The 26753-nt window shown below is 43.7% G+C and overlaps 1 long non-coding RNA gene across 1 annotated transcript; it reads right to left on the bottom strand.

The window, feature by feature from the left end:
* Positions 1-2534: 2534 nt before the first annotated feature.
* LOC121674884 lies at positions 2535-26747 on the bottom strand. Its single transcript, XR_006019879.1, has 2 exons — positions 13123-26747; positions 2535-9753 (listed from the first exon to the last, which is right to left on the bottom strand). It is a non-coding gene; the product is annotated as an uncharacterized LOC121674884 (long non-coding RNA).
* Positions 26748-26753: the final 6 nt, after the last annotated feature.

The raw sequence follows: 26753 nt of genomic DNA on the forward strand, positions 1-26753 counted from the left end.
ATCACTCCCAGCACATTCCTATTAACAACCACCCTGGGTATAGCCTGCCTCTGTGCTCAGCACACCAGCACAGGAAGGTGACAAATGGGGTTGCTGGTTCTTTTCAGAGGAGCCAGAGACAGAAACTGTAGCCCTCACAGTGCATGTGTCAGGAGAGCATCTCTTCTGCCTGCTCCTGGGGCAAAATTCGGCAACTCTGGAAAGCATTTTGGCAGGGGCTGCCACAGCTTTCTTTGCCCAGCTTTTCCTTGCCATCAGACAAGTGGTATTTTATACTAAAGGGATGCCCACCCAAAAAGGCTTGCTGGTAGAGAACCAGACTGAGTCCCCCCATGGAGCACTGCTGAATTAATGCCATTCTCACTCCTTCCTTAACTCCTATCAAAGCTGGTGGCAACATCTGCAGTTCACATCACCTAAAGTGCCTATTACAAGGCACCATCTTTGGCAGTTCACAGCTTTACTCATACCTTTAATCCTGCTGGCTGAAACCTTTCAGGCATGGCATCTGCCTCCAGCTCAGTGCCTGCCTTGAGCTAGGTGTGCTTTCAAGTTCCTATCAAAATCAACTCAGCTGTTTCCAAGAAAATAATTAGGGAAAAAAATAGCTAAGACCTGGCTTTCTTTAACCTCTTCACCAGAACGCTAACTGTGGCCGGAGAAAGTTCAGGACATGCCAGTGATGGATCAAGCACATGTCTTACTCTCTGCCCCTTAGAATTCCCCTAGATTTTCTCAGCACCAGCATTTTAGGGCACATGTAACCTACATATTCACTGCTATCATTGCAATCTGCAACAGCTTCCTGACCCTGCCACACTGGGGATGTAAAAAGTTCAACATCGACTGCTTCAGCCCAGTATCTGCCACCATTTCCCCATGGAATCCAGTGGCACAAGCAGAAGAGCAGCAGCCCACACACTTGCTGGAGCACCACTCCACACACCAAGCACCTACCTACCTTGCAGGTGCTCCAGCCTCCAGGAGCTCAGGCCTCTGTGCAGACCCATCACCTTCCCAGGACACAAAGAATGGAGCTGGGGCCTGCTGGCAGAAGCCACAGCATATGTTGTACCTGCCTTCCTCTAGGGAAAAGAGGAGTTAAAGGAAGGAAATACAGGTGAAAGAGGAACAAAAATGTGAAAGAAAGAGTGAGCAAATGAGCTTTTTCCTCTGCCTGGCTGGAGGAGCTGCAGTTTTCTCTGGCTGCTGTAATTCTAGCTTATGTTATTGAAGTAAGATGTGCTGGGTCACAACAGGAAAAAAAAAAACATCAGCTAATAATCCTGCTTGTGCTTCATCTCTGTGGTGAGACTGCCTCAGGTTCATCCCCATCTTGTAAAAGTCACTATTTCCAGCAGAACTAGAAAAGGCAGGGGCCAGAGCACTGGTGCCCAAAGATCCCTGTCTAGGGCAGCTGTGCCACTGGCAGGGTCAGTGTACACAGAGGCTGGGTCCTGTCCAGTCCAGCTGCACCATTCAGTGATACTTGATCTCACTGCTTGCATTCAAGGTCTGAAAGCTGACAAAACATGAGCCCTCCTTCTGCTCTTAAATTCCCATTTGCTCTTTGGTGAGATTAAGATTACCTGTGTGGCCTACGCCTCCAGTGGACTGAAAAATACAATTTTTATGCATAATGTTTGTGACACACTTCAGATGAACATATGGAAAGGATGACGACTTCTTTACATCAGAGGACTGCATGTAGTTGTGTGCAAGCGTCAGACCAACCTATTTTAGCTTTGCTGCCTCTCCCTGCAGAAAGAGCCATTCCATCCCCATGGCCTCAGTGCAGAGACCATGTAAAGGGTTATCAATTACTGCCAGCTTCTACTGAGATGCCTTAAACAGCTATGACATGAGAATTCATGTTCCTTCTGCGTACTACACTTGGTATTGCCAAGCTGTTTGAGTTGGAACTAACCACCTTAAAAAGAATATACTCCACCACCTGCAGAGTCATTTCTGACCAGACACTTGCCGGGCATGGCAGGTCAGGGAGTGTCAGACCCCAGGAGCGTGAGAAGATGCTGGCCCTGGACCTCTGTCTGCTGAGAGGTCGGCTGCCCGCGCGTGCTACAGCTGTGCCTGCACCGGCACACAGCCTGCAATGAGCATCACCAGCCGCAGCCAGTGAGCCACACTGGAGGCAAATGCTCTGCTTAATTGGTCTCAGCTGGAGACTGAGACCTGTGTATGTCAGCATGTTTAAGAAAGCGGGTCTACAGGAGAGAAGACACCAGAGTAACCAATTAAAGAAAAAAACCCGATTTCCCTTCCCCCTCTTTCCCAGCCCTAAGCCCTGGAAGTTTGTTTCATTTTTAAGAAGGAGTGTTTCTCACTGTTGATGAAATCAGCTTGAGAATAAAGTTTTGCTATTGGTATTTCCACGTCTAGTACTGACAGCATTTTTGGACATAGATACAGAGACCTGGTTAAATCAAGTCAAGGTTTGCACTTTTATTTCTTCTTTTTTGTTGTGTTTTTTTTTCCTTAAAAAGAGGAAAGAAGTGACACCAGGAAACTCTTCGTCCAGTTTAAATCCAAGTTTATTAGCCTGTAAAAGTCTGTTTCCACACAGTAATCATAAGAAATGAATGAATGTTTATGCAGCATAGCATAAAAATATACGGAGTCAGCCATAGGTTGGGAGTTTATGATTGCTCACAAAAACTAATCAGCAGATCACATGGCATTGCATCAGAAAGGCAAATCAGTCCTCAGAATGCAAACAATCAGGATAAAAAGGTAAAACAAGTAAGAGCAAAGCATCAGAAAGCAATAATTAGTTCACTGTTCCTAATGTGGGTGACAAATTTTCCTAGATCAAGTTATTTGCTCACTAATTCTCCAAAAACAGGTTGAAAGCCAGTTGTAATAATTTTGTATTAAACTCGGGCAACATATCAGCTGCTCAAATTCACTATCAATCTCTAGGTATAACCATTAAAATGTAGGCACATAAGAGACTAGGTATACTCAGTAGCCTAGCTCCTTCTCCCACAGCCTGGTGGCCACTGACACTCACAGCTAGAAATCAAAAGCTAATGCGAGACATGTGGGTCAAGATGTTCTAGTCCTTGTCTGGACACGTAAAACCTTCTCTCTTCTTAAAAACCTCCAGCGTGCTACAGGTTCCTCAAGTGTGGGGAGGTTCACCTCTTTGCTGGGCACAGCAAACCTGACCCCTGCATGGGAAGGGGTGCTGGAGACCTGGCATAAACTTGTGCGTATCACACGTACCAGGGAGAGGGCAGTGGGAACATCCCCCCCGGGTCCTGTTTGCTTTAGTGTTGATGTTCTGTAGGGTTGTGTCCAATTGCCAAGCTGATGTACAGACTTTGCTCACAAGCTACATCCATGCAGAGAAGACCCCTGTTAGGAGATTCGGGCAAGCACCAGGAGTTTCTGACCTAGATTAACTATTCTCTCTTTCCACAGGAAAATGTCTAGCCAAAAAGAAATGTATTTCTTCTAATGCTTTGGGCTTTCCTGAAGAAGTGCAGAGGGTTAGTGTTATTAACTCCATAAAGAGAGCAGACTTGAAGGAGCAAAGGGAAAAAGGTGCTTTCTTTCCAAATGTAGGATGCTTATACACATCATAAACCAAGCTAGGGAGATCTACACCAAGTAATTAATCCAGGCTCTGGCTGACATCATGACACCTGCAGATCTTTCTAGCAGAATTCTGCTGAATTATTTTCTATCAAAGATCCGTCCTTGACTCTGCAAGTCAAGGGCCCATCCAGGCCAATGAACCCCCAGTCACAGCATCTTCTGCTATAGGGCAGTCATATTACACTACAAAGTACCTTCAGAGTTGGTTGGGAAATTAACCCATTAAGGCTAATTTCTAAAACCCGATTTTCAGGAATGGGCGGTAGCATGACAAATTCTTCCTGCTTATTACATTAATAATAATGTGACAATCCTTTAATATCTGAGAACTCAGAAGAGCAGTGAAAATCTTCCAGAACATCACAGCTCCTTTAGTTAATCTAGATCCTTGTCTTGCAAGAATAACATTTTGCTACCTGCATTTCCTTCATTCTGCCCTCCTTGGGCAAAACTGCTCTGCTGAAGCACCCAGTGACCCAGCCGAGCATGTCCACCCTAAAAACCAAGCGGCAAACCAAGACAAACCTACAGTGGGAGCAGATCCTGACATCTTCGCTGACATGGCACTTCATCTTCCTTCCTTCAGATAGTTCCAGTGGTATAAAACACCATTGTATGTTCTGCAGTTTTTACTGAGAAGAAGAATTTCTTTCCTTTATAGATTTTGGGGCCATCTATCCATGCTCAGTACACACTGGTGACTGTGTAGATCCTTGCAGTGAAGTAAGACCAAACTTACAACTAAGTCACCTATATAATATTCTCCAATTCCACGAGCTATCTGGTAAAGCCCATGGGAACATAGGGAGGACTGGAGCCTCCCAGAAGGCACACTGCCCTGTATCACTAGACCATTCATAATTTCAGACTTGTTCCTTGGAAATATATAGACAGCACTGACACAGCTAGTGGCAAAACCAAATTGAGCCCAACACAGCCTACAAGAATTGAGTTTCCACACAAAGGTATATTTTCCTTCCTTTAATAGGCTCAGTAATAAGTTTGTCAGTTTTGGCTTTGAAGAATTACCTGCTTCTTGTACGGGTTTTTATTTTTAGTTGCTTGGTTTTGTTGTTTTTTCTGTTTTTTTTTTTTAATTAAAAAAGCTATAAAAAACTAGAGGTAGTTTTAAACTGCAAGGTTCATATCTAGGGCGAGTATTTCTTTGGAGCTGAGGCATGTTTTTCATTCAGACTAGTATAAAACAATACTTGAGGGGGAAAAATGTTGAAAGAGAAAGCATTAAAAGAATAGGAACTCAGAGACCTCTTCCTGCTTCCAAATCGACCGTCTCATGAAATGAGTGTATTTCCTCCCTGTGAATTCTATATTTAATCCAGAGAGATCACTGAGTATGCCTGAGCAACCTGGCAGCCCTTTTCCTCCTCTTCAAACAGACCTCAAGATTCACTCTTGTCTAATGAGCGGTCTACGTCTCCCAAGAACATATATCCTTATGGATTTCGATGAGAGCAGACAGGATCAGTGGAAAATCCACTTCTGTTCCTTTTTCTTTTGTTGCTTTCTTTAAAAAACAAAAGGATACACCAAGGCTCCCCCTGGAAAATCAGCTGGCATTGAAGGCATCTCACAGACTAAAGGACCTACCTCATTTTCCAAACTCATTCAAAATTCTGGTTTGGCATCTAAGAGCAGACTTTCTGTTGATTAAAGGAATATTCCCAGAAAAATGACATTCCAAATTTCACCAAAATCAGATGACATGCTGCCAGCACTGTCATGAACTTTCACACCTATCTGAAGTTGCTTCAATGCTGGCAAGTAGTATGGGGGGAAAAAAAAGTCAAGAGGAAAACATTTACTTAGCTATGTAGAGTTTTTGAGACAGGTAGAGAACTGAACTTTGAACTAAGAAGCAGTAAAACGAAAAGGAAGATAATATTGTCATTCTCTCACAAACCACATTCGTAATTCCAAATACCCCAACAGCAACAGGATCACCTATCCTCAGGACTATTGTTCGTTGCAAGAGCTACAGATGAGATTTCACGTTTGCATGCTTCTCCCTACAAAGCTAACTGCTAATTTATCACACCACCCTCACTAGTCCACTCTTTATACAACACAGGTCTGCATTAATGGGTTTAAGGCTGTTCTGTAATCAGTCTTGCTCCTACTTCACTAATCTTTCATAGCCTCAAAATCTCAAAGTAACATTCCTAGTCAAAAAAAGCCAGTATTTTTCTCTGCTATTTTAAAAAATCCAGAGTACGATGTTACCTTCAGTTATACAACTTATGGGGTTTCCATCCATTGCCAATTGAGAAGGAATAATCTCTGTGGCTATTGTACCATCACTTCATAAGCATTCATTCCCATATGCAAGACTGAGGTCAGCATTTGGACCTTCTTGCTCATTTTGAGGGTTCTTTTGTAAAAGAGGTTTTCTTTGTTTAAGATCCCACAAACAGGACCTGTTTATGGAAAAAGAGAGATATTTTGAATACTAAAGTCCTTTATTCAACAACACAGAAATATCACAAAAACAACTTTACTGGGCAAATTGAATGTTTTTATACAGTTTTGTACATGCCCCATAAGTGATTATTTTTTCATAAATACACTGTTTTCCAAAACTGTTTTTTTCCATAATTGCACAAGCATACATACACCTTACACAAATATCTATTAGAAAATTTAATAGATAACTGCACAGTTCAGAAATAGGAGAACACTGTGAAAGGAGTACATTTCTGTGGCCCATGTTTCTGAAAATACCCTCCTAGTTCCCTGCAATTGTGAAAATGGAGTACTTTCTAACATAGGAGCTGTCTTTTGTTCACTAAGAATACAGTAGAGCTCAGCGTGAAACTGCCAAATTTAATAAAAACAAAATCTGAAACATTTAGCTGTTACATGAGAACCCACTGTTTGATATCACTATGCATCTAACCATGATCAAAGACCCACTACTGCTTTTTGCTGAATGCATTCGACCCTGAATGGTATGTTCATTTAACTACTTTCTTTCTTTATTATTTGATTACAGATATAGCCCATTTAAAGACTTTACATTCTTCAACATTAACTGTAGGACTTACATACCAGGGGGTCTGTACAAAAGGGAGTATTTTCCCTCATAGGGAGGGTCTGTTAGTAATTGACAGAATGGGTATGTGTGCCTCCCTTTCAAGCTTACCATTTTTCATAAGTTTATCTGGGGTATGCCAAAAATGCTTCCACTAGACTTAGCGCTCACACCTAGAAGACAGAAAGAGTTCTGCTTTGTTTTTGCCCACACCCTTTTTTTTTTTACTTTTCACTGTGAGAATGAAGAACGGAGAAGAATACAAATTTTCACACTGGAAAACAGCATTGGACCTTGTGAAAAGCACAAATCTGGTAATTAGAACTTGACAATAATCGATTGACAAATATGTATATAAATGGGGACGGGTGGGTAGGGCAGTGGGGAGAGACAGGCCAGAAAATGGATTTCCTTCTTCAAACATCACTAATTAAAATGCTCTATGCACACTACATCATATAAATACTGTTTCAGCAGAATCTAAAAACCTGATGGTGCAAAGGAACAACATCCGAAACAAAAACCATATGGGTAAATCAAAGAAAAATCACCTCTCATTCATTTTCAATAATTAACAGGTATGCTTGTTTGTGTGTTTAACAATTTTGAATTGACATGTAAAACACCACGATTACAATATACAGATCCATCAGTTCTTTAAAACAAAACAACAAAACAAAAAAAGGAACCACAAGAAGACATGCAACATTAGGGTATTAGACAGTAAGTACATTGCTAGGAGTATCTTTGTACACCTAATGTAGCCTGAACTTAACTTTGCCTCTGCTGCTGTATGAGCAGTAAGAGTTTCCCAAAGAGCAAGGCAAGCTTACCAGCCAGATGTGCAAATAAGGCTTCAGTTTCTAAATCAATGAGCACTTTGGTAGAGAAGACCTTGCAGAACTCGTATTGGTCTAGTGATCAGTAACAGAGGCCCCTAACCAAAAAGTCTCCAACACAAAAAAAAAATCCATACACAGCTGCCATACAAACAGACACAAAAGCTCATTGAATGGGCATTGGATGAGTATTCAACTGAGGATCTTTTACAACCTGTAAGAGGGGCACCATGATAGAAGCATTTTAAGTGTGACATTCCACCTCTGAAGCCATGTATGTGACGTCATACGACGCAAGGACACAGACACGTGCATTGGCCCTAAGTTGAGGATGCAGGTGTAAGCCCAGCCCAACCATGCCCCTCCAGTTACCCTGGGTCACCCATGCTCTGCCTGGTCCTCCTGACACACACATGTGACCTCAAGAGGTTTCTCCTCCTCCATCCCTTGGTCTTTACTTTCTGGCTGTTCCCAATGCCTGCCAGCCCTGGGGGCTCCCTCACTTGCCAAAGCTGGCTTCTTCCCCACCTGCACAGGTCCCACACTGTAGCATTCCCAACTCAACCCCTCGTGCTTCACCAGCTATGTGTGACCAGGGGCCAAAGGCTGATGTACTTAGCAAAACCTGGAGAAAGTCCTGAAACAGTAGGAGATTAGTATGTGCTGTGCAACATTAACTGGTTATTCCCATGCCCAGCACCTTGTCTGTGAAACTACTGGTACAAGTCTCATCTTGTATAAAATTATCAATCTATCAAATACATGGCACAACAGCATTCACTTACTTTGATGGCATAGCCTTCTCACTCATGAGTGGTATGACAAAGCCAAGCAATAAAAAGTGATGATCAATTGATAATAAATATCCCTAAGTAAAGAATCCTCCATTTTTTTTTACAGCATGTCAACTATATCCCTCTGTGCGCTGCCTTTCCACAGAGTAGACATTTCTTCCACACTGCTAGAACAGGAAGAAGAACGGCAAAGCATTTTTGTGGGGGCCTAAGGGACCAGTCATTCAGCAAAGTCGAGATCAGTGGACCAAAAAACATGTGGGGAGAAGTGGTTTTTTTTGAAAAGCATTTTAAAAAAATTTCATTTTTATACTGCAAAAATATCCAGGCTCTCAAATGAGCACAAGTGCAAGTGAGACCTAAACCAGTCCAACTGTCAAAACTCACTTAACTGTGAAGAGCTCCACCTGAACCAAAAAACATGGCATTCTACTTTATAAAATATTTACTCCATTGACTGAAAATGTTACTTAAGATCTCAGAGGTGAAGGGTAATTAAGCTGAGTCATCATTTTTCCTAAGGTCTCATACTCTGTTTTGCATCCTAGAACAACCTTTATTTAGATGACTAGTTTTGCACATCCACCTATGCCAGGCACTCCAGCTCAGAGCACAGTGAAAAACGAGTCAGACACCAGACAGCATTTTTGGAGAGATACCCCTCTGTAAGCTCCTTTGGAAGCAATGCAAGTGCACAAACCACTATTCTAATATAGTGCTTGAAAGATTAATTTTAAGTGTTACATCTTCCCCTCTCACAGCACCACAACGGAAGGTAATTGCTAGATGCATCGCAATCTTTTTATCTTGGAAAACTTGGCATCAAGTCTCTATGGAAGGATGCATGGTAAAACAGCACTGCTGTTGCTGCTGCTGCTGCTAAACAACTAGCAAAATAATAGTTAAAGCTAGAATTTATTGCTCCGGATTTAATTCGCAGAACCACACTGTTGTGTACAAACCGTTTATCTCCATTGATGCTCAGACATGATTGTCTCCTTGTGTCTAAACACACAAAATACAAGCGGCTATCTGTACAGTTTACAGTACTGAAACACATATATTTGAAAATGAAGTATAGATATGTTACTTTTCAAAGATACATGACTTTATAGCAGGGGTTTACCCAAACTTTTTTTTTTTTTACAGCCACTTTAAAAATAGACAACAACTTCACTAGTATAGCTAAGTTACATCAAAGAAAGAATTGGTGTACTGAATGTGAAGAAGCTGGCCAATTCCCCAGGCTCCCAGATTTTTGTCTTTTGCTTTTGAGGAAACCCCTATACATAAATGAAAATAGTATCTGAGTATATTCTTCAATGGTGGACTAAGCAGTTTCTTAAAACAAGACTTTAGCTTGCCATTCACTTCGGACTGCCTTGAAAATAAGATACACTACTGCTTAAAAGAACCATCGGAATGCTTCAGCGCTGGGAACAGGTGTTCTCTAAAAAAAAAGCAAGAAAACAAGTTAAGCTTTCTTTTGTGGCATTGGCATACTCGAGTTCTAGTTGTTCTTTTCCTTTACATTTTAGGCATACTTTCACTTATCTAGGAACAACATGATGCCTCCCATTGCTTGACAATTAATAGAAACATCCTTCTCCAAACAGACACGCAATACATCATACTCAGTGTGTCACACACCTAACATGCTGTCTTCTCCTTAGTTCATTAACAAGGTAGTCATGAAAACATTGCTAGAAAAAATATCTGGAAAACAGACAGTGCTTCTAGAATAACCACGGAGTTGTACAATGGTTTCTCCCTTGCTCTGGCATACTGGGCATGCAGTTACGGCTTGGAGGGTTTGTGGGTTAAACAGACACTTTGGCAAGACCATGCTCATGGAAGGGGAATAGCAGAGGCACTGCTCTGTCACTCCGAAAGCATTCTGTGTCTTCAGACACCTTAGGAGGAGAGGATGGCATTTTCAAACCTCAGGCCGGTCACCTTTCCACATTCAGGTTGCAATGCAGAAAGAACTTAAAACATACCCGTGACTTCATTCCAGTGAGGGAATCCCCCTGCTGACTTGGGGGGTGCTGCCCAGAATGGCTCTGTCCTTCTTTCACACACATGCAGGACCTTGGCTTACACAGAAACAGCCTACTTGCAGAGCTGCTACCCCACTCCTTCCCTCACCTGCTGCACCCTGAAAATGATATCCACTTGCATCTGGGTGCCTCCGTACACATTTGAGTACATTTGAGCACATTTGAGCAAATTCCCTTCACAGCTTTAAAGCACAACCTACATGAGAGGCTGAGGGGCTGAGCCTGCAAGGACTGTGTCATTTCTGTGAGGTACTTCTTGTCCTCAATTTCCTTCAATTGAAATGAAAGAACCCTTGAACCCATGCATCTCAACCTGCATGTCTCCCCTCCAGAACCAATGACTGCACTGTCCAGGGAGGGGAGAGAGGGCCCAAACATGACCCTGTATCAGTCTGTCCCAGCTCACAAGTATTTGTTTCATTAAGAACAGTAGTGTTATATCTGAAAAAAATTCTCCTAAAAGCAAAACTCTGTAAATTTGCAAAGAAGTACTTGCAATAAAAAAGTTCCCATGGATGTTGCTGGTGCCACATTTAAGTACCATGTCTCTTTTTGAAAGAATTCTTTCATTTTTGTTTCAGGGAAGACCTTTTAAATGTTTTCCTAGTTTTTCCATAAAAATCCAACAAATTATGGACCCTGCAGTGTACAATGTGCATTGTACTTTGTGCCAGAATATTACTTTCTGAATTCCAGGGAACTGCTCATTAGTAAGGCAAGTATTTTTTGTTGAATAATTAGCCCAGTTTGTGATAACCGGGCTCAAGCAGTACACAGCTTCTCTTTTTGTAAAACCCATATGAAAGGGGAGCTGTTATTGTTAAGTTTATTGCTTGTGTACATGGAAATACCAGAGATCAAAATAATTCTGCTGTATTATCAGAACTCTGACCTGCTGTCAATTCAATATCCACTCCCCCTCCACAAGTGTTACATTTTAATAAATCATCCGAAAATTAACTTCCAAGGATAATGAGCTGGTGTGCTGAATACAGTCACCCTGACTAGTGTGAGTTCTCTTTGTGTCGGTGGTCCAAATGTAGGAATTGCTCATATCCATCTTTACCAGTCCTTGTTCTGCCCGTTTATGTGAAGTGAACATGAGCACAAGTAGTGACAGAGCACAGCAGCCCTTGCACCCAGGTACACCGAGGAGAGCTAATGCAATTGCTAGACCATCCACATCGGTCTGTGTGGGCTGTAAGATGGCTGCTGAGAGCGAGGTATACAGATTTATAATTTATAAAGAGCTTGGCTGCAGAAGAGGCTGGAGTTCGGAATGGCAGGAAACAATCGTACGACTAAATTGACCTCAAAAGAACAGTCAAACATGCAAACATATTAAACTCAATAGATTGTCTTCACTTGAAAACTAAATGTAATATTTCACTGTGAGTCCATCTGCCTGAACACAAAACCACAGCTAGACAGAGAGATTTAAAGACATAGTGACTGAGACAGCCTTTATTTATTTTCTTGCCACATCAGGTTGAGTTACTGTCAGACGTTGTCATATCAGCTGGAAGTAAAGATGTAACGTCTGATTAAAAGGTCATTCAGACCTTTAAATACACAGAATAGTATTTTTGAAGGGCAAGGCTGGGGTTTAATATGTGTGTTTTTGAAAAACTGCAAGATAAGGAATTTTTGCATCCGTGTACCAAGTTCTAATTAAAGATATACATTTACAATTAAATATCCATTGTGCTAGCTACTGATTTGGGAATGAATTACTAATCCACCCTTAAACAAAAAAAAAGGAAATCTTTTAAAACGGAATAGCTGGATCAAGTTAAATCTAAACCAATATATGCAATGAAATCCATAGATTTCACCACTCAAGGTTATTTCCAGACAGAGAGAGACCTTGCAGCCCATTTGGAGGTTTAGCACACCAACACAAAAGTTTAAGTGCAATGACCCTCTACTGCTTGGCTATATAAATCCGGCGGTCCCAGCTGGGGAATCAAACTCTGGGCAAGATTACAGCGCATTTCTGGACCTCAGTGACCTGAGTGACAGGAAGGACAGATCCCCCTGGAAGCCCAGGGAGGGGTGGTGAGGAGCAGAACCAGAGTTAATCAGCACGGTTTTGCTGTTAAAGCCTTCACTGCTCGTGCCAGTGCCAGTGCTGACGAACAGCAGGCTTGCTCTCAGGAGGATGCTCAGAAACCTGCTGCCCTGGCTTCTCCAAGCAGGTAATGCCATAAAGCATGGCTCTGGAGAGGATTTCTCCCTACACAAACCCGGAATGAAATGTCCTCCACACTTTCAAACTTTCTATTCTGCTCCCTATGTACCAGCTTTCATTGCAAAAGAAGTATCTCGAGTATTTGAAATTTGAAAATCTAATTATTGCCTAGAAAAATGAGCTTCATATAGGGAACCAAGCTACATTTTTGGAGGAGGAGGTAAAAAGCAGACAACAGAAACCAACAGAAAATCTCCTCAATTAAGCAGAAATGGAAAAATGATTCCTATGTATCTGTACTGGATGCCCCACAGGGGAATGTAAAAGCAGGCCCTTACTATATGCAACACATGGAAACAGCATGCTCGCAGGAACTGTAAATTCCTCACCAAAGTCTGGTTCAACACCTGTATTTTCACGGCAAAAGCACTCATTAAAGAATGATGCCTCCCACTGCCCACTGGGGTGACCGACTGACAGAGCAAGGCATGGGATGCCAGACAGTGGGATTTGCTCATCCAAGGCCCGCCTGCTTGCCCAGCCCAGCCCTTGGTGAGCTCAAGCTTACCGCACTTGCCAGAGAATCCTCTCTCCTAGGATCTCTGAGTCTCACAGCCACTTGAAAGATGTGACACAGAGACAAGGAATCAGGAAAGTTGGCTGCACCTGGCTTGGGCTGCTGCTGCTGCTTAGGATGCAAGAAAAATTCAGAGCTACCTAACCAAGACTCACTGTAAGTCGCCTGTATTACTATTTTCTGCAAGGCTAAGGAATCATTTGAGTTGAGGTGAACCACATTCAGAAATAAAATAGAATAATAAAACATATCAGAGCACGACATGATTATGACCTAATACTTTACCAATGTTAAAATATGTTGCATTATGTAAGAATCCTTTGATGTTTGATCCATGAGCAAAAATCCTGCTCTCCTTGAAGTAAACTCACATGTTCGCTACAGCAAATTATTAGCCAGATGTGGCACTCCTCATTCCTCTTGAGGAGCCCTTGAAACAAACCAGCTCAACAGAGGCCCTTCAGGGAGTATACGGCAACTGAGGTATGTCCAACAAAATCTGGGCTACCTGGTGGTCTTTACAGAGACCGACACAACCACAGAAATAGACAGCACCTTAACGAATCCCAAATTCACATGGCAAATTAAATGAAACTGATGAATTTCCCAAAGCAGCAGGACTGGTGCTAGCAACACAGGGAAAACTGATCTCACCAAGATCTGCAGAGAACCCAACATGAGTTTCTCAAGCTGGAGGACAATCCCTTCTAGAAATGCCTTCTGCAAGAGGAACAGTTTGGCCCAGTAAGTTATATACAGAGATATATATATATATATGTGTGTCTATGTATATCCCAATATATCTATATCTATTGAGAGAGAGATATATGATCAGATATTGAGAAATCTGGTGCTCTGTGGTGGCCAAAACTATTCAGCTGGAAAGTCCTGGCCCCTGCATGAAATGCAATTTGAATCAATCAGCAGCCCAGGCCAGCAAACACTGACCACCACTGGCCATAAACCAGTGCCTGTATGCTTTTCTTACACTGTGTGAATGCAGGCTATGCACCTCATCAGTCTCACAGAGCCCACATGACCACCAGCAGGAAAGCAAACTGGCCTTTACTTCACGTCACACCTTGTATTTCTAGTGCCACAAGCTAATTCAGGTGTCAGACGGTCGCCCTGGAAATGACATCAGCATTGCTCAGACAAAAACAGTGCGGACTCTGGTGCAAATTCAAAACTCACTTTCCATCCCCCATTTCACTCTCTGGAAAGACCCTTCCCCAGGCAAGAGCTGGGCTCAGGGCACACACATGGTGGTACAGACACAGTCTCATTGCTGGAATGGAGCTGTGTCACATTGTGATGCACTAAAGCCCAGCAGAGGGATGCAATCTCCTCACCTACAGAGCACTGTAAGATCATAGAATGGTTTAGATTAGAAGGGCCCTTACAGATCACCCCCAACTCACCTGCCATGGGCAGGGACACCATCCACTATACCAGGTTGCTCAGATCCCCATCCAACTTGGCTTTGAACACTGCCAGGGATGGGGCATCCACAGCTTCTCTGGGCAACCTGTTCCAGTGCCTCATCACCCTCACTATAAGGTGTTTCTTCCTAATATCTAATCTAAACCTACCTTCTTTCAGTTTAAAGCCATTTCTCCTTTTCCTACCACTATTAAGAGGGACTAAAAAGTCCCTCTCCAGCTTTCTCGTAGGCTCCCTCTAGATACTGGAAGGAACACCTTCTCCTGAACCACGGAGCATCAGCATCCCCTGATGACACACAGGAAGGTGGCTGGAAGATGCCATCTCTCCTGCACCAGCCTGCTCTGCCACTGTTGAATGCAGTCTGGACAGCATCTCCACTCCTTCCTTACTTGCCTAAATACTAAGCCACCCTGAGAGGAACGCAGCCTTTCAAAGCATCTGCAGCCCACTTTGTTCCGCTCATAAATATACATTACCTACAGCAATGACTGTGGGGAAAACCTCATGATGCTCAGATTCAGCTCACACAGTCTCCTTGAATGTTTTTCTTCAGGCAAGGAGGCTTGGGGGCAAGAAAGTAGTGTGTGAACTGCATCCCCTGGAAATGCAGAAGGAAAAAGCAGAACCCAGCATGTGGCACGTTTCTCCCAGCTGCTCCGCTGCCTGTCCTGGAGGAATGCCAGCAGACCCACCACGCTGACCCGGCACCGAGGGGGCCAGCTGCGGCTGCAGGAGGATGAGTGGATGAGGCTTTGGCACATGTGCACACCAGCTGGCACAGGAGAGCTGCGTGCAGGAATAGCCCTTGCCTCAAACTCCTGGCATCCTCCCACCCAGCCACAGGCCCACGGGACGGATGTGCTGCCCCAGCTCTGGACGAGGTGTGAAACAGTCCACGAAGCTGCCGCTCCCCACAGCTGCCAAAATCCCTGGCTGCCCACCAACGCTGTGCTCCTGCTTGCTGTACGTGTTATCAGGCAGTAACAGATGTCCTCTAATAACAAGCTTATGATTGGACTTAGCAGATAAAAAGGGACATGTATGCTGGGTCAGAAGCTTGGTGGTGAGCTTTCTTCCACAGCCCACCTTAAAATATCTCTCCCCATACCTGAGCTACTGGCCTGTCTCCCTTCATACCAGGGATGAGATTTAACATTTATTTTAAAAGTCAGCTTTATTTGCTCTGAGAGGACACGCATCTGCGTGCTGCCAGTTATTTTTCCACTTGTGCTGCATATCTCTCAGGCTGTATTTGAGACAAACCAGATTTAGAACATACCAGATTAGGAAAACTCATTTGACTTTCTCTGCCGCCAGCTCCACCGAGTGAAAAGTAAACCTTTGCCACAGGACATCACAAGTAGAAATTTTAAACATGTACTCCTAAATCAGGGTCATGGTTTGAAAACCCAGCTCTTCTCAAATAGCTCAGAGGTAACCTCAGGAGATTTCAGTGGAATCAGCTGGGGAATAAAGGATTTGTGCCAATGGCCACGGAGACCTGCCACTGTACAGCCAGATCCTGCCACTTGGACTTGACATCAGCAGCAGGCCATAGCTCCCCAGCCAAATCAATAGGATTAGTCAGAGGAGTAATGGGTTTCTCCACAGGATAAAAAAGGAGCAAAGGTGTCTCTCATTTACATTCACTGCTCACCACAGTTTATTTTATATATTAACTATTTTTCCATTATATAGATGAGATTGAATTTGGGGGAATGGGGTCTTGATCTGAAAAAATGCGTAATGGCATTGGGGAAAGCAGATGGCAACTACAGATAGAAATCATAAGGAATCCAAACTAATGCTATCAAAGAAGAAACAGCTCAGTCCCAGGAACTGTTAGTGATGGAGCCCCTGGAGCTCCTCACTCTGCCGGCGAGCATCACCTAAAGCTCTAAGGAGAGCAGCTCACATGCTCCACCACGGGCCTTATCACCCCCAGGGGTCAGCTCGAGTCACTAAGCACTGCGACGGCGCGCAGAGGGTACCAGCACACGGATGCAGGCAGAGCTCTGGAAAGGAACACATCTCCTCTGCCCACCCCCTCCCAGGTTGGGAGTAACTGGCTGCAGACGCCTTCCAGCACACTCCCTCCCTTGTGCCAGCGCAGCCCTTTTGGCCAGCAAGCCGAGGGACAGAGCCAAGTCTCCACCTCCGCCGTCTCGCTCGCTCCCGAGGGGAGCAGCCGGCTTGGCCGCCGGCTTCCCTGCGCCTGGCATCCTGCACGCGGGGCTGGCAGCGGCGGGCCAGCCGGGTCGGGAACTCCTCCTGCCATCTGCCACCCTGCAGCTGAGTTCCAGCTGGCCACGCTCCGGCCTCAGCCGGGGGCTCCTAATGGCTTCCTGGCAAAGGCAGCGGGGAAGGTATCAGAGGTTTGGCTTTTCGGGTTGGGTTTCCCACATCTCACTGTCAAAGGGATTCACGTTTCTTTCCCTATTTCTACGTCTCTCTCGAGCACTTCATGCAGTTCCTTCAGTTTTTCAGCTACCTCTGTACCTGAGCGTGGAGCTGCTAAGTCTGCTGGAGTGCCTACTCAGCTTATGTGCCTATTTTGCTTTTTTCATTTATTATTTGCATTCCAGCAGCATATGAAGGCCTCAGGCAGGATGAGGGATTGTTTCCATTGGTTCTGCCTCCCTGGCCTCTCAACCAGTAGGTCTGGCCTGTCTCCTGCTTTTTCAGGAACCAGGAAGGGCTCATACAAGCTTTAAGCATGTTACTTCAGAGCAAAAAATGATGCTAAGCAGGTCAGAAAAGGTGTCATTCAGTGCTCCCATACTGACTGTGGGAATTAATACCACTAGTCAAATGTTTTATTAGCAGAAAGCAGAAAGCTCTGTTACTGATGAAAGTTTTATCGAGAAATTCTTGAATACAGGTTTGTTACCACCATGCAACATAACACCCAAGATCCTACAATGCACAAGACACTGAATTGAAATATTCACACCAGTGCTCAGCTTCACCTAGGACCTGTCTGGTTACTTTTGCTGACTTCTCTGTCAGACATCATCAAGTAGAAATGTGCCTGCCTTCTGCAATGTGTGTACCACGTGCATATACCTCCCCCTCTCTCACACACACACTGCCATTCACCTTCTCCCTAATCAAATCTCTGTGAAGACCATCCATCAGCCCCTATCATTTATCCTTCCCACACACACCAGCTCACAAAACAGAATTATTCTTGTTAACATTCATTCCATTAATGAGAAATCCCTGCTGGTTCATCATCCAGTGGTACAAGTCTTTGCACTCACAGGCTGACATCTCTATCATCCTCCAAACTGCTGCCCTGGGGTACAGTAATCTCTTACAGACTGGTCTCCAAGCAGAGGAGAGGCACGTTTCTCAGTACCAAACCTAAATTTAAATCTCTTTCCCCCTGAGCTGCTGGGGCTTCAGTATCTTTTTCTCCTGCATGGAACCTAAAATCAGCTATGATGCCTCATTGGTTAGCTAACTGCTTCTGTCCTTTGGGATTTTTCATATGCTGTTGATAAAAGAGCCAGTGAAAAATATATCCATTAAATTCTTGGTCTCTGCTTGCTTGTTTCTTTTTCTGCAAAGCTTGCAAAAAAGAAAAAAAAAAAAAGGAAGGAGAAATGGAGAAATACAGAAATACATCACTCAAATGCACAGCTCTTGGTATCTGAGCTGAGGGAGTATAATCAGCCAATACCTAAGACTCATCACAGGTGCCAGTTTGGTTCTCTTGTAGCCAAGCATCAAGGTGAGCACCATGTATTTTCTGACTCAATGCAGGAACAGGAGTAGCAACACAAACTCTTACACAACAGGTCACCACAATTCCTGACTAGCGAGGGAAACGTTAATAGATTGTAAATGGTTCTGAACTCCATTCATTCTCGGGTGTGCCTTCTAAAATTTTCAAGGATGACAATTAAGACACATCTCAGTAATTGTTTTCATGACACTGTGACCTCCACTGGACTTTGACCTCCAACTTACTCTACATCAGCTTCCAAGCAACCAGCCAACCGTTTCACCACCTCCCAGAGCTCAGATGAACTGGTGACTTAGAGGGAATGGGTTTTACATCATTACTAGGGTGGTGTCATCAAGTGCTCTCCCACCCCCTCCCGTGTGGGTCATACCCACAACCCTTCCAAATATACTTTTCTTCTCTTTTGTTCGCTCTAAAACGAAAAGCCTTTTTCTACTAATACTACTCGCTTTGGAGGTCACATACTTAAAAATGTATATTCCTTGCCTCTCCTTTTCTGTTTCCAACCTCTTTAATTGCCCCACAGTAATCTCACTCTGCCTCCTTGTAGCTTCTACACAGATTACGAGTGCTCTTCAGCTCTCTTCCAAGCCTGTAACTGCCAAAGGCTGCTGCACTCAATCTCCAATCCCCCACCACAGTTAGGATGTGAAGGATGGATGTTACTGAACTGCAGCTGTTTTGGGGTCTCTTTGTCATGACAATGGGGCAAATTCTTTGGGTTAACATAGTGCAGACTGACGTGCTGTCAGCATGCTCCAGCTTTCCTAGGACACAAAGTACATACCACCAGAGAAACCTTTAAGGCCAAGAAGTCCTTACGCAAAAAATCATCATTTTCAGCCTTTCCTTTCCTCCCCTCTCTCTTTCACATCTGTTGGCTTTTCTGTATGTATGCCTTTATCATTTCCTTACTTCTTGAACAACTTGTTTGGATCACAAGACTCCACCCATACCAAATGCTCACCCTGATATTCAAATTCTCTCCATAAATTCCAGTCAATTTTTAAAAGTTAATTAAAGAAACTGGTTTATGATATCAACAAGGGCACAGGGAAAGCCCTGCTTTCCCTCATCAAGGTTCCCTTCAGCTGTATGAAATCTTAGCCTTCCCCTGCAGAAGTTTTGGGAAGATGGTTACTGGTGAGCTCTTCAATTGCCTCACCTGAATACTAATTTATTACTCAGAGCAGCAAATACACCCCATGCTCTTCTCAGCATGGGAGATGTCACTGCATCTTCAGCCCTACCACTGCATCCTTCAGTGCTCAGTCAGTCTGTCCCATGGTAACTGAGTCATCCCTGTGGAGGAGCAGGCACCCCCTCACTGAGGCTTTACACATTATAACCAACCTTCAGCCACTTTGGAATCCTCCTCTGTTTGAGCACTCTGCAGCTCTTCTTTCCTCTTCCTCTGCCCTCATCTTAAGTGATGTCCATCCTGAATGCCCTTGGATTCCCCCCATTTTCCAGTATTTATTAAGTTCTTCCCTCCACCTCAAATTTTAATACTGCTTCTCCACTTCCTAAACCAGTGAATAACCTCTCTCATCTCTGTACAAATAACTTCTAGTCAAATGAAGTCTGATACCAGCTAGTGGGGATCCTACATAGAAGTACAACAGACACCATGACCACAACAGTCTGGAGCAGAAAAGAATACTGTCCTGAGAAAGGAGAGGTGCAAAGTTTTAAAATGCCCAACACTTCAGAGATTGAGATAAAGAAAAATACTGAGTAGAGCAGGGAAAAAGTAAGATCCTGTGTGAGTCAGGGAAAGGCACTTGATGAGTATGCTGCCTGACAAGAACACAGTACCCAGCATGACCCAGGCTGCCTTTATTCCTTTTACATTCTCATATCTCACTTGGCACCAGTGTCTGGTTAAATAGGAAGGAATGGAGAAACTCTGGAAAACTGCATAAAAATTAAGCAGGCTTCACGCATACCTGGGTATGGATTTTTATAGTGTTAATTAAGAGGATGCCGAAGAGTTCCAGGGAGGAGAAAATATTTCCCATAATGTCTGAGAGTAGAAGTTAACAAGCCTGCTGGGATCTTTTTAGCCCCTGCAGAGCTAAGGCTTCAACATTATTAAATGGCTGTTGCATCGAAAGCATGGTGCAACATAACTCAACACACAACAGAAAGCACAGGATGCTGAAAAGGGGGATGACTTTAGATTACACCGCAGAGTAATTCAGTTTCAGGACAGGTGTTTGCATGTGACTGAACAAGATACGACTGCAGAAAACAATAAAGGTACCCAAAAGAAGAGAGAAGACAAACATGCAGTCAGGGCTCTCAAGTAGGAAAAAAAGCGTCAAAGGAAACTGCATGCTTCAAGACATTGTGGTTCAGTACGATTATCCGAGCAGATGAGCTATCAAAAACACAGACACTGCAGAAGCAGAGAAATGTCTTCCCTGGGTGGTGGTACTCCTCAGCAGACATGGTGTCTGCTGCCAGTTTTTAAGCACATGGTGACTTAGGAATTGTTAGCCACCAAGGCTACAGTGACACGAGTTACTTATTGCTCCCAACTCACTCAGGTTACATCCAAAAAGCTTATCTTAAAGCCTTTCCCTATGCAAGCAGCAGCCATTTCCCATTGCAAACAGTGATCAAAAGGATTATGCTGTATTTGATGAGTCTTTAAGGTGTACCTTCTAGGTTTGCTTAGAATTATTTCACCAAGCCTAACCCTTAAAATGCATGCATGTTAAGAGCTGGAAGACTGCTAGTTTTTTTAACAATACAAATCTATAGGATATTTGGAAAAGACCTGTTCTTCGTCATTGCCATGCATAAATGCATGACACAGCATACAGAAATTAATATCAACCTTTTTTTTAACTCTCTAGGGCACTTTTCTTTTAAAACCCAAAAAGCAGTACCAGGATGTTGCTTTCTGACCAAAAAACCCAAAAATGTTTCTGTTCCTTTTCTTTCCCCAGTACCAACAGATTGCTGGCTGACATCCTAATCCATTCTCCAAGTGAGCAAGATCTTCCCTGACTTCAGTAAAGGTGTTAGGTGTGCACTTAGCAAACAGAATGGCATGGAAAGTAACCCCAAAATCTGATAATATGAACACACATGGACAAGCAGACAAAAATTGAGACTGTTCCTCACTGTTACCCACCCCTAATCAGTGGTATATAACATGACATTCACATATCTACCAACTTGAACAAAGTCTCCCTATATGAATCAGGCATGATGTGTATAGTCTACAGCAATTTGTACAAACACAGAACTGGAAAAGATTTTCCAAACATCCTGTAGCTGGCATAGGACTCCAAGTCATGATGGTTTTATGCACCTCTAACTGAAATATTAGTTCAAAGTGACCTAGATGATTTGGGGGGGAAAAAAAGGAAAGAAAAGAAAAAGACACTTATTATGCTAATTACTGCTCAAAAAAACCCCAAACCACCCTCATTCATCATCTTTCTCATGACACATGCAGCTTGCCCAGCCTAAACAATACATAGAGATTTCATTATGTCAGCTTAAAAAACCAGACTAACCAGTCACAACACTGAAATCCAGAGTCTGGCACAGAATCTTGATGCCCCAAGTGCATAACCAATACTAGTACTTAGAAAACCATGCAAAGAACTACACAATGCAATCAAAATTCAGAACCACCACAACCAGTTAATCTCTCTTACCATACGGCCAATTTCACTAGCAAACAATCATAGTTCGATGATTGAAAGCAAGCAATTTTTAATGCAAGTAGAAAGCAGTGTTTGTATGAGAGAGGCTGTTAAGTCCTTGACTGGCTTACAATTTTGCAGAATATCTTGAAATTCTGTTCAGTTCAGTACCAAATCCCACCACTAAGAGATTTTCTTAGGCAGGAGAGACTTCATTTTTGCCCCCCTCCTTAACAACCTACAGAATATCAAGCAGCCATTTATACTCTAAACTGAACAGTAATGTCATGGGGTTTGGGCACTTTCTCTCATTTGCAAGTCTCACACGGGGAAAGGGAAACAACAACATATGACACAGTAAACCAGGCACCATCCAACCACATACCAGACGAAATCACTCACACTCAGTGATCGGTCAGAACTGTAAGGAGACCACATTTTTGACTCCTTTGGGCTCTAAACATCTTCCTCTACCCCACATCTCCCAACAGCTGCAGGACATTCCTGCCTTGCAAGATGTGAACCTAACACAGAAAGTCAACGCCCTTCAAGGAGATTTCCGAGCAGCAGAGATCAGGCGCTACTAAGCAAAGATGTAGCTGATCCGGTCTCTGCTGGAGGTGGCAGTAGGAGGCCTGGTGTCAAAAGGCCAGAGGTCAAAAGGAAAACTCATCATTGAAGGTCTGTTTATCCCAGACATGCAGTATCTGAATGAAAGTGACAAAATCTCATGGCAAAATGTTCAACAAAGCTCAGATTTTGCCCTGCCTCTCACTTCCTCCCCTCCCTGCTCACACTGTCACGGCAGGATCACGCACCATGTTGGAAGCCCCACGAAGAGCATCACAGTCACCCAGTGAGGGTTCTCTTATGGTGCTAGCAGCCAGTTCCAGCACCAGGCAGACTCCCTGCAGGCTCGGGCCTGGGAACAGAAAATACATGAGAACCCTGGCAAAGCACCAGGGGCACAAACAAGAAAGAAAGAGGGGAAAAAACTGCATTCAGGGCTGATCAGGGCTTTGCAGCCAATGCCAACATAAATTGCACTCAGGGGGGACTGCAGTTCTTGCTCCAGCTGTAAACGCCCAGGAACAAGGACTGCTTTTTTGCCCTTTTGCAAAGTATTTTAACACATGCACACAGGGAGCCTCAGCCAGATGGAGGGCTACGAGGCAGTGGCAGGCAGGAGAGACAGCCTATCATAGAGCAGCACTGCTGATGTTTAGTGATGAACAGCAACGCGAACTACAAGGTGGTCTTTCTTCCCACCTTCCAGTTAGCCCGTTGGATCGTGTTAGCCGCCTGCTTCTTATCAGCCTTTACAGTTCCCCCTCACCACTACTCAATTCCATCATGCCGTCACTTAACTTGTGCATGTAATTTAAAGCCAGATAGACAGCGGGGAAATTGCTTCCTCTGAGGCCCCTACTAATTGACCCCTATCCACAGAGCTCAGCAGTCTTCCCTTAACAGCGCTCGCACGCGCTACCACAACACGGAGTGCAAGTTCGGAGGTTGCCAGCGCAGCCTCTCTCCCTCGTGGCAATGCCATATGGTGTTAAGACTTTCAGGATCAGACGCCGTTCCTGCTGAAATCAATCATCACAACCTATCCCTGGAGAAGGCCATCTCAAAATCCCACTGGCTTGAAATGCAACTCAGCGAGATGCCTCGGATTTGGAGGCTGGTATTGACTCAATCAGGTTGGTATGCAAATGCTCACTTTAATAGTGCACATATCAATTAGCTGGGCTGCTACAAAGGGAGCAAGCAGTGCCCAGTATGGTGACAGCATGCCTAAACAGCTGATATTTCACATTTGGCAGGACACTTCAGCCCCTGCCAATGCAAGCCAGCCTCTCTACCTGAACTTGCTGTCACGCTAACGAAAATGAGGACTGGGTCAACTGAGATTTGTACACTGAATGAGGTTCACTTCAAAGAGAGAAGGATGTAAACCATCGTCAGGCACCTAATCGTCATAACCTGCAGCAGAAGTTACAGGCATGTACACCAATCAAAGGAAAATAAGTAGTCTCTATGGGTAAATAAAGATTATGTCTCTTTAAACCGACTGTAAATCTGAATGAACACAAAATATACATACACAAGTAGGCAGCGTGCAACGTGACGTCAATCTGATTTTTATAGATTTATTATTGCTGTACATAAAATTTCCTAGTAATAATAACATTCTATGAAAAATACTAGAGCATTGGGACACTTTTAATGTGAAAATAGTACAAGGAAAGTAGGAAAAAAGAATTCAAGTGTTTAAAAAAAAATGCTGGGCGAGAAGCATTCCATTAAAAATGCAAGGGTCAGGGACTGGAAACCATTCACGTGAATCTGTCTTCAGCTCCATGTACTGTCTTTGAGAGTTATATCCTATGCCTTCATTGCACCAGTAGGAGAGATTTAAAGGAAAAAGAGAGAAATGGTTTCTGTGGGATCAGCCAGTTTACGGTTTATTGGTATTTTTCTAATTTTTCATTTGTTTTTAAACATGGTGCCACCCCCTGCCGTAAATCACCCCTGAAATTTGCAGCTGCTGTTGAGCACAATTCACGAATCATGTAAGTGTGTAGTGGAATGTGAGCCCCTCGATCCTCGACGCATTTCCATGGGAGCGTGCCTACCGAGGTGCCAGGGGATCATCCACGCAGAGTGGTGGACTCCCCAGGAGCACAGGCCAAATGAGTCGCTCCAGCCACTCACTTCGCAGGAGGGCTGCCCTTGCCCACTCCCAATACCAATCCTGCTGCCACAGTGCCCTCGTGTAGGCCCTGTCACCCTCTGACACCCTTCCAGCTGGTGGCCATACAGCCAGAGCACTGCTGTGCATTTGTGCTGTAGGCAGCCCTTCTGTCACTTTATTAGTTAAAATAAATTTTTCATAAAGAATAAAGAAGACAAGGAAAACAACCATATAAGCAAGTTATTCTTCTTCTCCTACTGACAAACCACATTTCTGTAAAGATATTAGCCACATCCCATGACAAAACTTTGTGATGGGCCATGACCTGCAGAGAAGTGATGCCTTACTGACAGCTGGAAAGAGAAACCTGTTTCCTTCGAGTCACAGTACAGCAGCAGCGGAGCTTTTGTGTTTACGTATCTCACAGAGAAGAAACAGGAGAGAGCGAGTGGGGGAAAGAGAGAATGAAGAAAAGAAGTGAAGGCAGGTGGTTACGAGAGCACACAAGTGGCTAATTAAAGAATGGGTTTTACTAGTCACAGTGGTTAAACAATTTTAACGGGAGGCATTCTCATAGCACGCCTGAAAAGTTTTTAACACTACCAAACACCTTTGTCAGGAGCCAGGGAAGTTCTGGAAATGTGCTTAGAGATGCACACAAACCCATAGGAAGATCTGATAATGTACAAATTCGTTTCTTCCAGAGATAGCTCACTTTCTGCACAAATCGATAAGCCATCAGAACCTATCATTTATCACAAACATTAAATCCCAGCAGCCCCCTGGTTTGCAAGCCTAATGACCTGGCACACAAAGGCACTCTCAGTGCTAGGTCGTGTGGGGGGAATTCTCCACACCTCTGGTTCAGGGAATCTCTTTTAGGTTGTACTCAGCATTAACAGACAAGGGTGTTAGCAATCCTTGCTGCAAACTTGCTACAAAACCAACAAAAGCATATTATTGAGAAAAACAAGAGCTGAAAACCCAGTCTAGGTTCTATCCACTGGGAAATCCATCCTGGTTTTTGCTTTAGCAATGCTGGGTTACCATTCACAAAAATAGAGCTAAAAGGATGCAGAGCTACAAATTAACGTATAGCAAGGACAGTTCACTCTTGCAAGAAGGAATTAATTAGTTGTTTTGATGAGGCTGGTTAGGAAAGAGTTAATACTATCAGCCAAATGTCAGTTAACCCCCAAATGTTGCTTTTGTCCCATGGCCGTGTCAATACCAACACTATTATCTCAATTTATTTAACACAGAACAAATTAATTGGCTCTAAGTGTTGCTTTTTCCCTGGAATCCCTCATCCCATCTCTTCTTGGAGAGAGCTCCTGCAAGCAATGAGCAAGGGAATAAACCACTATGCAAACATGCACAGGCATACACACACACACACACAGAAGGAAGTTACAATTTCTCACTTAGTTGCTGATTTCTGTGACTACAAATCTTGGTGTCACCCACCACACACTATTCCTCTGTACTAAATCCATCATCCCCGACACCCTCAGACACATCCGAGATGTGTGTCGAACCAGCAACACTATAATTTTAATAATGACAAGGGATTAAGTATGATTACTAGTCTTCTCTCTCACTTGTTTCTTTCCCCTAACGATACCATCCAATTGCCATTTTCCTCACGGTTGTCTATTTTGGTTCCCATTGTCTGTCGCACCCAATACAGTAACCGAAATGTCTGCGACACGGGATCTGCCTGTCTCTCGTACGTCTAGCAAAACTGAAAACCTGTTGTTACAGCTTTGGGGAACACAATACATTGTCAGTTCCGAGGAAACGTTGTAAAGATAACCGTGCATACAGTTCAGTCATACCTGTGCTATTCTTCCATTGTGTTTAATACACCACGAGCAGGTTATTTCAAGAAAGACATTGCCACAGAGATCACTGGGGTGCATTTCACCTACTACTGGGCTCCATGGCCCGTTGTCTGTCTGGGACAAACTGCTACCAGCCAGCCTGGAGATGAACTTGCCATTGCTTTCCCTGAACTTCTGACAACGAGATCCTGATGTTCAGCTAAAACTTTCCTTTTCCC

Source organism: Corvus kubaryi, unplaced genomic scaffold (genome assembly GCF_017639235.1).
Source record: "Corvus kubaryi isolate FWS band 111438036 unplaced genomic scaffold, C.kubaryi_AGA036_p1.0 71, whole genome shotgun sequence".
NCBI classification, from domain to species: Eukaryota; Metazoa; Chordata; class Aves; order Passeriformes; family Corvidae; genus Corvus; species Corvus kubaryi.